The sequence below is a fragment of the Panthera uncia genome, assembly GCF_023721935.1.
Source record: "Panthera uncia isolate 11264 chromosome B2 unlocalized genomic scaffold, Puncia_PCG_1.0 HiC_scaffold_24, whole genome shotgun sequence".
Taxonomy (NCBI): domain Eukaryota; kingdom Metazoa; phylum Chordata; class Mammalia; order Carnivora; family Felidae; genus Panthera; species Panthera uncia.
Window position 1 is genome coordinate 64,823,780 of NW_026057580.1, and position 16,023 is coordinate 64,839,802.

At 42.5% G+C, this 16,023-nt stretch overlaps 1 long non-coding RNA gene across 1 annotated transcript; it reads left to right on the forward strand.

Annotated features, from left to right (window-relative positions):
- The first annotated feature begins 9,095 nt into the window (after positions 1-9,095).
- Positions 9,096-14,507, forward strand: LOC125938758 (uncharacterized). Its single transcript, XR_007462806.1, has 3 exons — positions 9,096-9,267; positions 12,765-12,967; positions 14,016-14,507. It is a non-coding gene; the product is annotated as an uncharacterized LOC125938758 (long non-coding RNA).
- The last annotated feature ends 1,516 nt before the right edge of the window (positions 14,508-16,023 follow it).

Below are 16,023 nucleotides of genomic sequence, written 5' to 3' on the forward strand. Positions count from 1 at the left end.
TGGATATTACATGATTGGCATTTGATTTTTCTTGCTTTTTACTTCATACAGGAAAGTTTCAAGAATAGTGCGCAGAACTATATGCCTTTTACCCAGATTCATCAATTCTTAGCATTTTGCTCCATTTGCTTTATCATCTGCTCACTCTCTGTATATTTTCCCCTTAAGCATTTCAGAGTGAAGCATTTCAGAGTTATTGCAGATACAATACCCCTTTATCAATAGATATTTCTGGTATATTTCCCAAGAAATATGTGGCTTTAACATAACCACAGCACACTTACCAAATCAACAAACCTTAGTCCTGATATCCAAACTACCATTCATATTCAGATTTTCTAATTGTCCCAATAATGTCATTTATAGCTCTTTTTCTTTCCAGTTCTGAGACCCAATCCAGGATCACACAACTCCAATTAATTGTCCTGTCTAATCGAGGATATTTTCTCAGTCCTTTGTTGTTTTCATGATTTTGACATTTTTAAAAAATTTGTAATTGAACCTAAATTTATTTAATGGGATTATGCTTTGCAGAGTATTACACTAAATTGTATATTTAAGTTCTCTAAATCTCTGTCTCCCATTATATGACTAAGTATATAGTAACAAGGAATTTTATTTATCCTAAGATTGTTTAATTGTAGTAAAATGTGTGCAACATAAAATGTATCATCATAACTATTTTAGTTATTATCATGACTATTTAAAAAAATTTTAATGTTTTATTTACTTTTTTGGGGGGGGGGAAGGGGCATAGACAGAGAGGGAAACATAGACTCTGAAACAGGCTCCAGGCTCTGAGCTGTCAGCACAGAGCCCAACACAGGACTCAAACTCAGGAACGGTGAGATCATGACCTGAGCCGAAGTCAGACGCTTAGCCAACTGAGCCACCCAGATGCCTCAATTTTTTAACATAACTATTTTAAAGTGTACAGTTCAGTAATGTTAAATACTTTCACATTGTTGTACAACCATCACCATCATCCATCTCCAGAACTCTTTTCCTCTTGCAAAACTGAAGCTCTGCGCCTATTAAACAATAACTCCCCCTTTCTCCCTTTCCCCAGACCCTGGCAACAACCATTCTATTTCTGTACCAATGAATTTGACTACTCTAGATTCCTAGTATAAGTGGAATCATTCAGGGTTTGTCTTTTTGTGACTGGCTTATTTCACTTAACATAATGTCTTTGAGGTTCATCCATGTTGTATCACATGAAGGATTTCCTTCCTTTGTAAGGCTGAATAATATGCTGTTGTATGTATATACCACCTTTTGCTTATCTATTCATCCTTCCATAGACATTTGGGTTACTTCCACCTTTTGCTAATAATTCTGCTATGAACATGGGTGTCCAGTATCTCCTGGAGACCTGGTTTCATTTCTTTTGGGGATACACCCACAAGTGGAATTGCTGGATCATATGGTCATTTTATTTTTAGTTTTTTGAGGAAGTGCCATACTGTTTTACATAATGGAAAACATTCCCATCAACAGTGTACAAGAGTTCCAATTTGTGTACATCCTCACCAACACTTGTTATTTTCTGGGGTTTTTTCCCTCTTTTCTTTTCCTTTTTTAAAATATTAGCCACACTGGATGGCTCACTCGGTTAAGTGTCCAACTGCGGCTCAGGTCATAATCTCACCGTTCCAGGTTTAAGCCCTGCGTTGGACTCTGTGCTGACAGCTCAGAGCCTGGAGCCTATTTCTGATTCTGTGTCTCCTTCTCTCTCTGCCCCTCCCCTGCTCACACTGTGTGTCTCTCTCTCAAAAATAAATAAACATCACCAAAAAAAATTTTTTTTAATATTAGCCACACTAATTGGTATAAAATGGTATCTCATCATTTTGAGTTGCATTTTCCTAATGATTAGTGATGTGAAACATCTTTTCATGTGCTTCTTGGATGTTTGTCTATCTTCTTTGGAGAAATGTTTATTCAAGTCTTTTGCCCCTGTTTGAATTGGGTTATTTATTTTCTTATTGATGAGTTATAGGAGTTCTTTTTATATTCTGGATATTAACTTATCAGATAATCAATTTACAAATATTTTCTTCCATTCTGTGGGTTTTCTTTTCACTCCGTTGATTATGTCCTTTCATGCACAGATGTTGTTAATTTTGATGTAGTCAAATTTATCTATTTTTTGTTGTGGTTGCCTGATTTTGGAGTTATAGTCAAGAAGTCATTGTCAGATCTAAGGTCATGAAGGTTTTACATCGTTGATCTGTTGTGAGTTAATTTTTGCATACAATGTAAGGAAAAGGCCCACCTTTATTCTTTTTTGCATGTGGATATCCAGGCTTTCCAGCATCATTTGTTGAACAGGCTGTCCTTTCTCCATTGAATGGATGTGGCACCCTTATCAAAAATCATCTGACCACGTATGTGAGGTTTCACTACTGCATTCTCCATTCTATTCCATTGGTCTATAAGTCTATCTTTATGCCAGTACCACACTGTTTTGATTTACTGTAGCTTTGTAATACATTTTGAAATCAGGAAGTGTGGGGTATCCAACATTCTTCTTTTTCATATTGTCTTGGCTATTCAGGCCTCTTGAGAATCCATATGAATTTTAGCACGGATTTTTTTTAATTTATGCAAAATTTTTTTATGCAGCATTTTTTAATTTATACAAAAATGCATTTGGGATTTTGACATATTGTGTTGAATCTAGAGATCACTTTGGGTAGTTTTGACATCTTTACAATATTAAGGCTTCCAATTCATAAATACAGGATGTCTTTTCATTTATTTGTGTCTTTAATTTCCTTCGGCCACACTTTGTAGTTTTCAGTGTACAAATCATTCACCTACTTGGTTATGTTTATTCCTAGGTATTTTATTCTTTTTTTATGCTATTGTAAATAGGGTTGTCTTCTTAATTCTCTTTTCATATTGTTCATCGTTAATGTATAGAAATACAACTGATTTTTGTGACTTGACTTTGTATCCTGCAATGGTCTAATGGCTTTTTTTGTGGAATTGGGTTTTCTACATAGAAGATTATGAAATAGAGGTAATTTTACTTTTTCCTTTCCAATTTGAATGCTTTTTATTTCTTTTTCTTTCCTAATAGCTCTGACTAGAATTTCCAGTACTGTGTTGAACAAAAGTGGTGAGAGCGGGCACCCTTGTCTGGTTCCAAATCTTAAAGGAAAAGTTTTCTTTTACCACTGAGTGTGATGTTAGCTGTGGGCTTTTCATATACAACTTTTATTATGTTGAGGTAGTTTCCTTCTGTTTCTAGTTTGAGTGTTTTATCAGTGAAAGTTATCGGATTCTGTTACATGCTTTTTATACATCAGTTGAGAGGGTCATTTGCTTTTCTCCCTTCATTCTGTTGAAAAATAAAGAATAAATAGCCCGTACTTTTGTTCTTTGGTCAAGGAGGTAAAACAAGCTACTCTGACAGAAAAAAAAAAAAACATATACTGCCCTCAAAGAAAGTTCCCATTAATGCATTCATTTAGTCAACAAATACTGAAAAAATGTTCAGTAGGTAGCAAGTGACTTTCTTGGCACTGGAGTTTCAAAGGAAGGAAAACCTAGATCCTTCCTCCACCACTAGCGTCACAATGTACTAAGAGAGGCCAGCCCCTCCCCAGGAGGTCCCTGCGTTCTGTGCACTACTCACAGCAGTTTATCGACTGCATCCTCTGGTTTGCTCCTGAAGTTCCCTCAGACCACGATCCTCTGACTCCCCACCCTTCTTTGCCGGTCAAAATTTGAGACATTTTTCCAGTCCTAGCTCAAATTCCATCTCTTCTGAGAGAGACTTTCTGATCACCTTGCCCAGAATTATTGACTCTGCCATCTCTATTACACCCTACCCATCACCCTAGAATCTAAAAGGTAATGAGGAAGCATCAAGCATTTATCCTATCTTTCCTTGTACTATAGTACTTCAAGGGAGCCAGAGAGCAGATGGGAGGAAAATTATTTAAGAAGTATTCCAGGGGCACCTGGGTGGCTCAGTCAGTTAAGCCTCTAACTTCAGCTCAGGCCATGATCTCACAGTTTGTGAACCTGAGCCCCACATCAGGCTCTCTGCTGTCAGGGCAGAGCCCACTTCGGATCCTGTCTCCCTCTCTCTCTGTACCTCCCCCACATGTGCATGCACCCCCCCCCAAAATAAACATTAAAAAAAAATAAACAAGTATCCCAGTTAATAAATGCAGATGAATGGTAGAATGAGAAAATCACCATTTAAACAAGTTTTTTTAGTGGTTATTTATTTTTGAGAGAGAGAGAGAGACAGAGCGTGAGAAGGGAGGGACAGAGAGAGGGAGACACAGAATTCAAAGCTGGCTCCAGGATCTGAGCTGTCAGCACAGAGCTAGATGTGGGGCTTGAACTCACCAACCCACAAGATCATGATCTGGGCTGCAGTCAGACACTTAGCTGACTGAGCCACCCAGGCACCCCAATAACAAAACTTCTAAGCAACAATCATCAATGGATCCCAAAATCATTCCATGAAAAGCTGATGGAGAGATTAGGCTGACACCCCATGAAGCACTGGCCGATATTAGCATTACTGAAGTCAGGATAAGCAGACATTATGTGCTTCCAGAAATGACATCAGAGCGAGGACACAATACTTTACAGAAATTCCTGCCAAGAAAAATGAAGCCCGCCTAAATAAGTTGAACCTATACCTAATCAAGCTTCTAGGTCTAATCACCAAGCTGTAGGAAATACATACTCTAGAGAAACAAGATGAACACCACACCATAAGGAAAGCAATCTGCCAAATTCACACATTCCACAAGGAAAAGTGGCCTGGTTTCACCAACAAAACCATTAACAAAAAAGGAGGAGAGACACTTATAGAATAAAAGAGGCTTATAAGCCTGCATAACAATAACATGCAATGTGTGAACCTTATTTGGATGCCAATTCAAATAAACCAACAGCAAAAAAGATATCTTTGAGACTATTAGAGAAACGTGAATAAAAAGTATTAGATAGTATGAAGGTTTATTGTTAATTCTGTGAGGTATGCTAATAGCATGGTTGTTATTATTTTTTAAATATTTTTGAGAGAGAGAGAGACAGAGCATGAGCAGGGGAGGAGCAGAGAGAGAGGGAGACACAAAATCCCAAGCAAGCTCCAGGCTCTGAGCTGTCAGCACAGAAACCAATGTGGGGCTTGAACCCACAAATGCAAGATCATGACCTGAGTTGAAGTTGGACACTTAACCAACTGAGCCACCCAGGTGCCCCAGTTGTTATAGTTTTTAAAAGGCTTATCACTTAGAGTTGCACACCGAAGTATTTACTGGTGAAACAATATGGATGCTGAAATTTGCTTTAAAATACTCCAGGGGCACCTGGGTGGCTCAGCTGGTTGGGCATCTGACTCTTGATTCCACCTCAGGTGGTGATCCCAGTACCTGGAATCGAGCCCCACATCGGGCTCCTTGCTGTACGTGGAACCTGCTTAAGATTCTCTCTCTCTTTCTCTCTCTCTCTCTCTCTCTCTCTGCCCCTCTCCCCTGCTCACACCGTCTCTAAAATTAAAAAACCAAAACCAAAACAAAGAAACTCCAGAAAAGAATAAAAATAAAAACAAGGGAAAAGATGAAATAAGAATGGCATAAAGCTAGGCAATATAATATGGAGCTTCAATGTAGATATGGAGGTTCCCTTGCCATCATCTATGGAGGTGTGATACACATTCTATTTTTGTATAACTTGAAAATCTCCATAATAAAAAATAATATAAAACTTAAAACAAACAACATCAAGAAAAACCCTTTGACATGGACAAGCACTAGACCATCAGAAGGTGGGCATCTGCATTAGAGCTCTACATCTGCTATGAACTAGCCAGTCCAGGGCTCTGGTCCTGTGCATAAAGCAAAGAGTTGGATTTGAACTTCTCAAGTCTCTTCCAATTCTAACATATTCTGACTCTTACTCTGAAATCCCCGTTTCTGTTTCCTTCTCAAGAATCCTTTCCCAACTAAGTAACTGTAAGCCAGACAGGAGTTTCCTCTAATTCTCCCAAGACTACTTTCTCTGAATGTACGACTTGCATGTCTCACTTTCTATTCTCTCCTGTGTAGAAAGTACCACAACTGACTCCTGTGTATCTAAATCATTCAACACACGCTGCACTCCATATATACATCTGCTTCTGTTATATGTGTGTGTGTCAGTGTCGTACGTCTGATACCATAAACTAGGACACTGTCAATTCAGCATATGGGTGTTCACTTTAATCATGCTGATGACTTAGCACGTTGTCAGCAAGAGCAAATGTATAATACCATAATACTATAGTGTAAATAGTAAACTCTCTAAGCAATCTGTTGGCAGCTGGCCTGTCTGCAACAGAATACAAAAACCTGCACTTTCTGGCTTAATTTGCTTCTCTCCTGTCCAACATTATGGGTTGGCATTTGGTAGATATTTCCAGGGATAGATGAAGGATCTTTCTTTGTGTCTCATGCAAAACAGGCTTAATCCACAAGGTTTCTCTTTTCTCTAACTCAGGATACATGGCCCCCTTTCTTGTGAGCTGAATATAAACTCCAATTTTGTCTTTTAGATAACTTCCAAAAACTAGGTAGAGACTGCATGAAAGTTTATGTGTTCTTTTTTTTCTTTTCTTTTTGGCAGTGATGGATGGGTGGGTAGAGGGATGCTTGCTGTGCTTTTGAGCATTTGGCCAATTCCGATTGAGTCATCATATTTTGCCTATATGTAAATTTGCTTATTGTAAATTTTCTCTAATATCCTCTCAACTCCTGGATGACCTGGTCTAAGGATGTTAAACACTGTATATAGCTAAATTTCATACCTGCTGAGGCAGTGTTGGCAAAATCTTAAAAAAAAAATGGGACCAGGGTTGCCTGGATGTCTCAGTTGGGTGAGCGTCTGACTCTTGATTTCAGCTCAGGTCATGATCCCAGGGTGGTGGGATCGAGCCCCACATCGGCTTGGAGCCTGCTTAAGATTCTCTCTCTCTTTTCCTCTGCCCCTCTTCCCTGAGCTCTCATTCATTCTCTCTCCCAAATAAAATTAATTAAATTTAAAAAAACCTTTTTTTAATTTTTTTTAACACTTATTTATTTTTGAGACAGAGAGAGACAGAGCATGAACAGGGGAGGGGCAGAGAGAGAAGGAGACACAGAATCTGAAACAGGCTCCAAGCTCTGAGCTGTCAGCACAGAGCCCGACGTGGGGCTCGAACTCACGGACCATGAGATCATGACCTGAGCCGAAGCTGGACGCTTAACCGACGGTGCCACCCAGGCGCCCCCCAAAAAAATTTTTTTAATGTGACCATAAATTTCTATCAGTGGTTTCAACAAAAGTAGCCCTTTACTTTTGCAAATGACTTCACAGAACTGAGCTGCTCTGGCTGTACCTGGTTTACTGAATTATGGGGAAACTCTGAATTCAGTTTGCATTCTATACCCAGGGTGAGAAGAGACTGCATTTCAGGAAGCTGTGACCAGGATTAAATGAGATTATGTATACAAAGTGTTTACCATAGCGTGTGGGAACAGCAGGCACACAAGACAGTTCTTTTTAGCACTCCTTGTACCCCCGTACAGTCCCTAGAAAGAGTACATTTTCAGTACACATTTGTTGAATAAATAAGTTGAATCGGCGTAATGAGAAAGATAAGTTACTCAATATCTCTGAACAAATACAGGTTCTCTCTCAACTGGGTAATATAACTTGTCAAGGATTTTTATAGAGTGTGAATCTATAGAATGCCCCAACATAGAATTTTTAAATCAACTCAATTTTGAAAACTTAATAGGAAGAGTTAATAAAGGAAAGGTCGATTTATTCAGATGAATCAAAGATGAATCTTGAGATGTAATCATGTTTTATTTGTACAGGTCCTTTACCCTAGAATCAAAGCATTCACCACATATCTCATTAACCCTTACAACACCCTCAGGAGGCAGGTAGATGTCTAAGATGATCCCCTTGTTACTGATGGAGAGAGAGCCTGAGGCCCAAGACAGTGAAGGGACTTGTCAGAGGCCACATCAAGTGAGTGAGTAATGAAGCAAGAAACCAAACTAAATTCTAGTCTTTATCCTGGGGCACACTATTATGTTTTACCATGAGGCTGCCAAACATCTCAATTACTTTTTACTCTAAATTCATTTTAAAATAAGCACCCCCCCCCTTTTTTTAATCGGCCAAGAGTACAAGATGGCAATAACTAAGACAGAAAGACACAAATCAGTTGGGTTTTTTGTTTAATAGTTCCATGATATCAGCTAACACCGTCTAGGGAAGAAAACTGAAGCAAATCTTGGTTCAAAAACAAACTTCTGCATAAGGCAAATTGCTACATTTTAGGGCAATTAATGTGATTTCTAATTTGCAACTGAAAACACGGGGAGGAGGGTTTGAGTTTCCAAACAGAACTGGAGAGACTGAGCATACTTCTCCATTGACTTTCCTGTGATTCTACCTGGGGGTGTGGGTAAACAAATTCTTTTTAATTGACTCACTTGAACAGGGATTACCAGAATTTTCAGGTATTTCAATCTCCAAAATTTCCCAGAAACCCTCAGGATGAGTAGTTATGATTTTAGTATCTTTGGACTAAAAACAACACACATAACCACAAAATGACCCATGGCTCCAATGAATTCGGTGACTGGCAATGAATCTGTGTTCAATATGCTCTGTATCTCCCTACACTTAAAGTCTGTTGGCGCCGCGAAGGCCCAGTGGGTGGATGGGTTCCCGGGCACATGCAAGCAGCTCCGGGACAAGAACCCGAATCCGGGGGCGCAGGGCTGGTTTCCACATCCGCTCCATCTCCGCAAGGATTGAGAAAACCCGGCTCACAGAGCGAACTTCTCGGGCTCCAAGTCATTTCCTGGTGTTTTAATCACAGACACAAGGAGACCGCGGAACGAGAGACGCCAGTGCCCTAAGCGCGGGACTCGCGGCGGCCCCTGCGCCTCGCCCTCCTGGGGCCGGTCGCGCGCGTCCCCCGCCCCGGCTTGGGGCCCAACTGCCCGGCGCAGACCCGCGCGCCCCGCCCGTCGCAGTCAGGTTCTGTCTTCCCAGAGTCAGAGTTCCAGTTTCTACTTTCCTTCCCGACATTTCTCCTTCGGGGTCTTCCAAGGATCGGAAGGTGGCGGAGCCCCTGGCTGGGGAAACCCGCGACAGCTCAGGGCTCAATCTGTCGGGCCTTTGGTGGCTCATCTACATCCCACTGGACCCTTATTTCCACGCGGAAAAGTAGAGATGTTTGGCCACCAGCAGGTACTTTGAAGGGAGGGCATTTTTGAAGAGGCTTCTCTGCTTAACCTCCTGGGCACACTGATGGTCGCATGTGAGGCCTCAGGACCCACCCAGCAGCCACAGAAGCTCGGAAGGGACGATTTTGATGGCGGTGACCTCTGGCCTCCTCCTTTCAACCTTAAGACCTCTCTGGTTCCAGGCTTATTGAACCTGATGCTGCGATCAGTCCTCTTCATCTTCTAACCAAAGATGGTTGGGACTCAGGTCCCAGACCCAGACTGTGTGGTTTCTGTCATTAGCTCCCCTATTTATCAGCTGCTGCATGACCCTGGGCAAGTTACTTAACCTCACTGGTCTTCACTTTCTCTCTTTGTAAAATGGGAATTCTAACAGCACCAACCTGAGTTCTGTTGTGAGAATAATATGAGATAATGCATTTAAAGTGTTCTGGCATAAGGACTGGTTCAATTAATGTCAGGGGCTGCTTGGTGGAATTAAATAAGCTTTGTAGGAGAGCTCATTCAATCAACAAGAATTTATTGACAGTGCCCCTGTGTGCCAGGACCTGTCCTAGGAACAAGAAAGAAAGCAGGGAATGTAAGAGACAACAAGTGCTGTCCCCTTGGAGCTCACTTGGGTGGAGGAGGGGGGGCGGGGAGTTACACAGCAAACACAGTAGTGCTTCTCATAGTGAGAAGAGGCATAGGTGCCAGTCTAAACAGAGTGGACAGCTGCTGGAACAAAGGGAGGGAGGAGCCACTGGAGAAGCTGGGCCAGCCAGAGAGAGGTGAGAGCAGGATGGACCTACCGGCCAATTTCCCTTACTAAATCCTATCATCCACCCTCCAACCCCCACCCAGTGAGCTCTCCCTTGGGAGATCTGCCTAAGGAAACAGGTTAGGGACCTGAAGGGAAACACGATTCTAGTCAAGTGCCTCTTCCTCCATTCCACCCCATACGTGGCAGCCTATCCTTTTACACCTTCAGAAGAATTTCCATAATAGAATCATAAAAGGGGATAACTCACATTCTCTCAAGGAATCGAATTTCCCCTTCCTCCTTTCCATGGAAGATGACCGGGATGGTACGTGATGATGCTGATGCAAACTAAGCAAAAGATGGACTTTTCTCCCTCAGCTGTCAGCAGTTAACAGTGACCACACACTTCCAAGGCACTATACAAAGAAATACCCATAACAAATGATTTCAGGATGCTACATTCTAATTTACATAGCACCACTACAAATAGGAAAACTTCTAAATGTAAGGTAGAATACTGATATATATGCTCACTTAGAAGTCTGACTTGCTTACATGCTATAAATATTACATATCAGTAACAATCACTACCACTTACTGTGTTCTTCTGTGTTTAGTGTTCTTTGTGTATTTACTTATTTAATAACATTGGGAACCCTATAAGGAAGTATCTACCATCATTTTACAGATGAGAAAATGGAGTTAAATAACTTGCCCAAGATCATAGAGCTAGTATATGCTGGAGCTACTCCCTTCCTCCCATTTTATTGTGGGTTCACTCATAAATAAATATTTATTGAGTGCCTTCCATGTGCCAGGCACTGTTCTATGCATTTGCGGATACAACTTTTAAAAATCCTTACCCTCATATATGTTATTTACATTCTTGTAGAAGGACAGAAGCAACAAGAGGGGGCAAAGGTAAATGGGAGTATAAAAGTTAGGTACCAGGGAGAAAAATTAAGCAGAGAAAAAGGAAAAGGCAGGGATTGGGTTACAGGGCTAAACAGGGGGGGGGGGGGGAGGGAACTTTACCTAGAGGATGGTATTCAGCAAAAACTGGAAGAAAACTATGCTAATGGGAGTGGGGCACTGACAGCCCAGTCAGAGGGAACAGCAAAGACTAAGGCAAGACTCACAGTGTGGCTGGATGGGTGTGGGCTTGGGCAAGGAGAAGGGGAGTAGAAGGGTCAGAGGGGGCGGAGTGGTCACTCAGGAGCCTAGACGGAAGGATTTAAACTATGATCCTCAGTAAGGTGGGCAGTGACCGGAAGTTCTGAGTTCTCTGATAGAACAGGATTACTCTGGCTAGAACAGGATCCGGGATCGAAGAGTACACTAGCAGGGGGCAAAGTAGAAACAAGGAGACTGATTAAGAGGCTGCCATAATAACCTAGGGGAGAATGATGAGATTGGTGTAGGCCCAAGTAGTAGTACCAGATGCCATAAAGAATGGTCAGATTCTGGATATACACAGAAGCATTTTCTGGTAGGCACCATTTGGAGTGTGCAAGTAAGAGGAGTCAAGGATGGCTCCAAGGTTATTGACCTGAGCACCTCCTGAAAAAAATGGTTTGTTCTTCATGGAAAGGGGAAAGAGGAACGCTATGGATGGAGCAGGTTTGGGGGCAAAGCTTCAAACAAGTTAAATTTCAGCATCTTTTAGACATTCGGCTGGAGACAGATATCCAGTAGGCAACTGAATAAACAAAACTGGAGGTTGGAGTGTGGAGAAGTTCAGGCTGGAAATACATATATTTTTATGGAGGGGCGGAACGCGGGGGAACTGCCAGGCTCTAGCGCTGGTGACTGCAAGAGATCACTTAGGAGGTGAGGGCAGGAGGCGGTAAGAGGTCGCGACCCCGCCCCAGGTGCTCCAACTTTTCCCACTTCATCAGGACTGAAGGAGAGCACAGCCTGGGCACTTGGGTTACTCGTTCCTTACACGGTTAAACCGCTGCCCACACTCCTGGGCGGAGGTAAGCCTTTTCACCCGAGGAGCTGGGATGAGGCAGAAGTTTGGTGTGCCACGTTTGGCATTAAATGGTCCCAGGGAAGCCATTTGATCTCTCTGTCGTTCCGTAAAATGGGCATACTGGCACCCCCAGTAATCTGTAGCAATCTGGGGTCAGTGAGAGAAAGGAGCCCAGAAAACTAACTCTTTTGCCCCTTCCTGCTTCTTAGAGCTCCCCCCAGCATTTTGCGTCGCATTTACCTCCACACGTTGCCCTGTCTCCACAAATGCTTCCCCAGCGCCACGCTGGTACAAGCTAGGTGTTCAGGGAAGGCGAGACGGAAGCCAAGGATCGGGAGTGGGCTCCCGGGACAGCAGTGAGCCCGGGCAGTCGTCCCGCCAAGGAGTGGAAGGGATGGGGCGCGCCCGCTGCCCTGATACCCCCGCCCTGGCCAGCGCGCCGGCTCCTAACTGCGGACGGGGCGGGGAGGGGCCTCGGCCGGCGCTTCCTCGCAGGGGCTAGCGGATGGAGCGGGCCGCCGCGCTCCAAGACGCACGCAGGGAAGCTGGCAGGCGCCGCGCTGCGCTGAGCCTGTGCGGCGGGGACGCGGGCCTCCGCGCTGGGGGGGCGAGCAGGGCGCCGCCCGCCGGATAGCGAAGCGTCTGGACCACGGTACAGCCGCCGCGCCCGGCCGGCCTCGGAAACGCTCCGGGGCACGGCGCCCGGACTGTTTTTTGTTTGTTTGTTTGTTTGTTTGTTTGTTTCTAAGAGCGATTCCTTTTTCCCTCTACTGTCGTCCTTCAGCTGTCCGAAGGAAAGGGGAATCCAAGGTTCCCGCAGACGGGCCATCCACGGAAGATTGTGTAGGGCCCTCTCGGATCTGGAGAGGGCTGGTTGTTCTGGTGAAGACAAACCGGACGCCCAGAACCTGGCGGCGCCGGGTCTCCCCGGGACGAGGACGCCCCGCGGAGAACCCAAGTATTGGGACCAATTTCCTATGAACGCAGGTGAAATCCTGAGGGCCCTTGCTGAGGATTTCACAGGTTGTTGTAGAAATTCATTAAACCAAATTTACAAAGCATCTTTTCAATACCTTCCAGCAAACAGGGCCTAGCAAGAATGGAGGAATTAATCTGGATGTTATGGGCAGTGGTTCCTAACCTTGGGGGGGGGTAGGGGTGGCGGGGGGTGGGGGTGGGGTCGTCGATCTCTTTAGAATTGAACGCAAGCTATAGACACAGGCCCCCAGCACACACTTTGATGCTTGTTTGACGTTTCGGGAACACACACACCCACACCCACACACACGCGCGCGCGCGCGCGCACACACACACACACACACACACACACACACCTTCTCTATTCCACCTGGAGCCCTGAATGAAAAAGGATGCCTGACGAGAATATGCACAAGCTTTGTGATCTCTGAAGGGGAAAAACAAAAACAAAACATCCAGTTAATTTCACAGGGCTTGTTTGGGTGTTTTGTTGTTGTTGTTTTCTCTCTGTGACAAGTGGACCACGGTTAATCAAGTGATCGAGTGAGTTTGGTGGATATGAAAGGATGCAGGCCTCCTGGGAAGGGAAAGATGCAATTAGAATGGAATCATTCCCTTGGGTTGTCCTGGCCTTTCTAAACCACCAACAAAAATGTAATCAGGGCAAAAATGTTTGGGAAGAAAGCTAGCAAACTGGGAAAGGTTTCCTTAAACATAATGATGACAGTTCTGTAATTTTGTTAATTCTGTTCACCAAGAAACTTCTCTGTTTTAAGTCTGAAACTTTTGATGGCCTCAGAGAAGCAGTACATGGCCCTGGGTTTTTTTTGGGGGGGAGGGGGCAAGAATGCCATACATACTGTTCTAGGACAGCAGCTCTCCACCATCTAACTGGCCTGCTGGTGGTGGTTTTGTGTAACTGTGGAGGATTACATATCTGTCTTATTTTATTTCACCAGATGGAGTAAATGCAACAATATTTGGGGGGGAAAAACATTTCCTGTCTTTTTGTTCTTAACATAAAAAATACTTTATTGCTATTTTTTTTTTTTTTCAGAATATTTTCTCCTCCTCTGGGACACTTTTTGAAGCCTCTAAGCACATTATTTGCCAGGACCCTTTGGATTCTCACAATCTTCCTAACTCTGTCTATAACCAAGACTTGCTGGACCTGCTCCATTAGGGAAACTTGTGTTTTACAAGCTGTAGAAGATAACTACAATAACTAGGGTTTTCTTTTTCCTTTTCTTTTCTTTTTAGAGAAAATTTCAAACTTAAAACACTTAGTATTTATGGGCAATTGATTTTTCTTTTATTACCCATTTAACCATGGCTTTTCTTTGACGCTCATCCAGAGGGACTCTCATCATCCATGGCTAGATCAGAGAAGCCAAAAGGAAAGGTCTTCATCATCTCTAATCTCCATCTCTCACCTCCCTCCAAAGCAGTTTGCAATAAAGAGAACTCACTCCCACATCCTGATCCCTGTTCTTCTTTGATCTTCCCCATCATTTTCTTATTAAAAACAACTGCTCTGTTGCCACCACCACCAGTTGCAAGTTGTCTGAATAACTATATTCATCCTTAAAATTTTAATTTTGAAAATCAAGTCATATTAGAGTTATTATGCCAAGTTTATCCCCACTTGAAAAACAAGGGGAAATCTATAGAGAACAACCCATTAATTTTCCATCGGTTTAAAAGCACTAAAATGCTACTTTCTGAGTATGGGTCTCTGGTTTTCCAGCCTGGCTTCTTCCTGTCTCGGTCACACCACCTGTCATGGTTTCCTGGATTATCTCATCCATTGAACAGTAATTAAAAGTGAGCAAATATTAAATTTAATTTCCACGAACGTAATAAAAAAATTTGCATTCTGTAGCAAGTTCCCAAACTCCAGCCAATGATGCAATATACCACCAAGTTCCAATGGAACAAAATAATTTGCATAAACCCTCAGATTCCATAGTTGTGGAATTTATAGCTGCTAAAACACATTGCATTAACTCTTCACAAACTAATGGGTCAAACAACTTACCAAATAAAAACATTCATACAAAGTTAAAAAGTTTATGCTTTAGGTTTTATACTTAAAGATTGTAATCAAATTTGGGAGAAGGGCATTAACATTAGCCACAGTTGAAAAAAGAATGAATACAACAAAATTCTTCCGGGTTTTGTATAATACCTAGTATCTTATACGAGTCCATAAGGGATTCTTTTATTCACAGCTAAATGTACCTCCGCTTTCTGAATTTCAGTGTCCCTAAGGCCAATGGTACATTCCACTTGGAATTGTCTCCTCCAGGAAATCTGCTCTCATTCTACAGCTTTCTCCAGCCTGGGTGGCTGGGTCAGAAGCTGCTGCTACAGTTCCCTGTGGCACTTTGTCCTTCCTCCATCAGAACACTGCCCTTGCTTAAATTGTGAGCCTTCTCTGCTATAGTATAAACTGCACAAGGGAAGGGACCACATGTTTTGTTCAGTATTGTATTTCAAGTACCTGGCACGCAATAGATACTTATTAAATATTTAATGAATTAGTACATAGACAGTAAAATTGGTCATTTGTTTAAACTTAGGAAAGCCAAATGCAAGAAACAAAACCAGAGATGTATTCCCTCCATCTCTTTCATTCACTCAAGTTAGGAAGCCTCAGGAGTGAAAAGAACACAGTGTAGCAATTGGCCAGTAGCTAAAACCTAGCTCAGATATTTACCAGTGTTGGGACTTTGGGTAAGTTACTTAACCTCTCTGAAACTCATTTCCTCTTCTGTAAAGTAAGTATAATAAAGCCCACCGTGTAGGGTTGTCTTAAGAACTTATAAACATATAAAACACCCAACATATATAGCAATCTGTAAACAATTATAATCATTATTTATTCATTAAACGTTTACGTGCCTGCTAATGAGCGCTGAGGATACAAAGATAAATAAACCAAAATCCTCCCTCAAGACCTCAGTCTTATAAGTAATATGGCAAATGCAGTAACAGAGACAATCAAAAAGAATTACAAGACCAATTCAGCTGGAGAGAGGGGTACAATCAAAACAGAAGGGAGC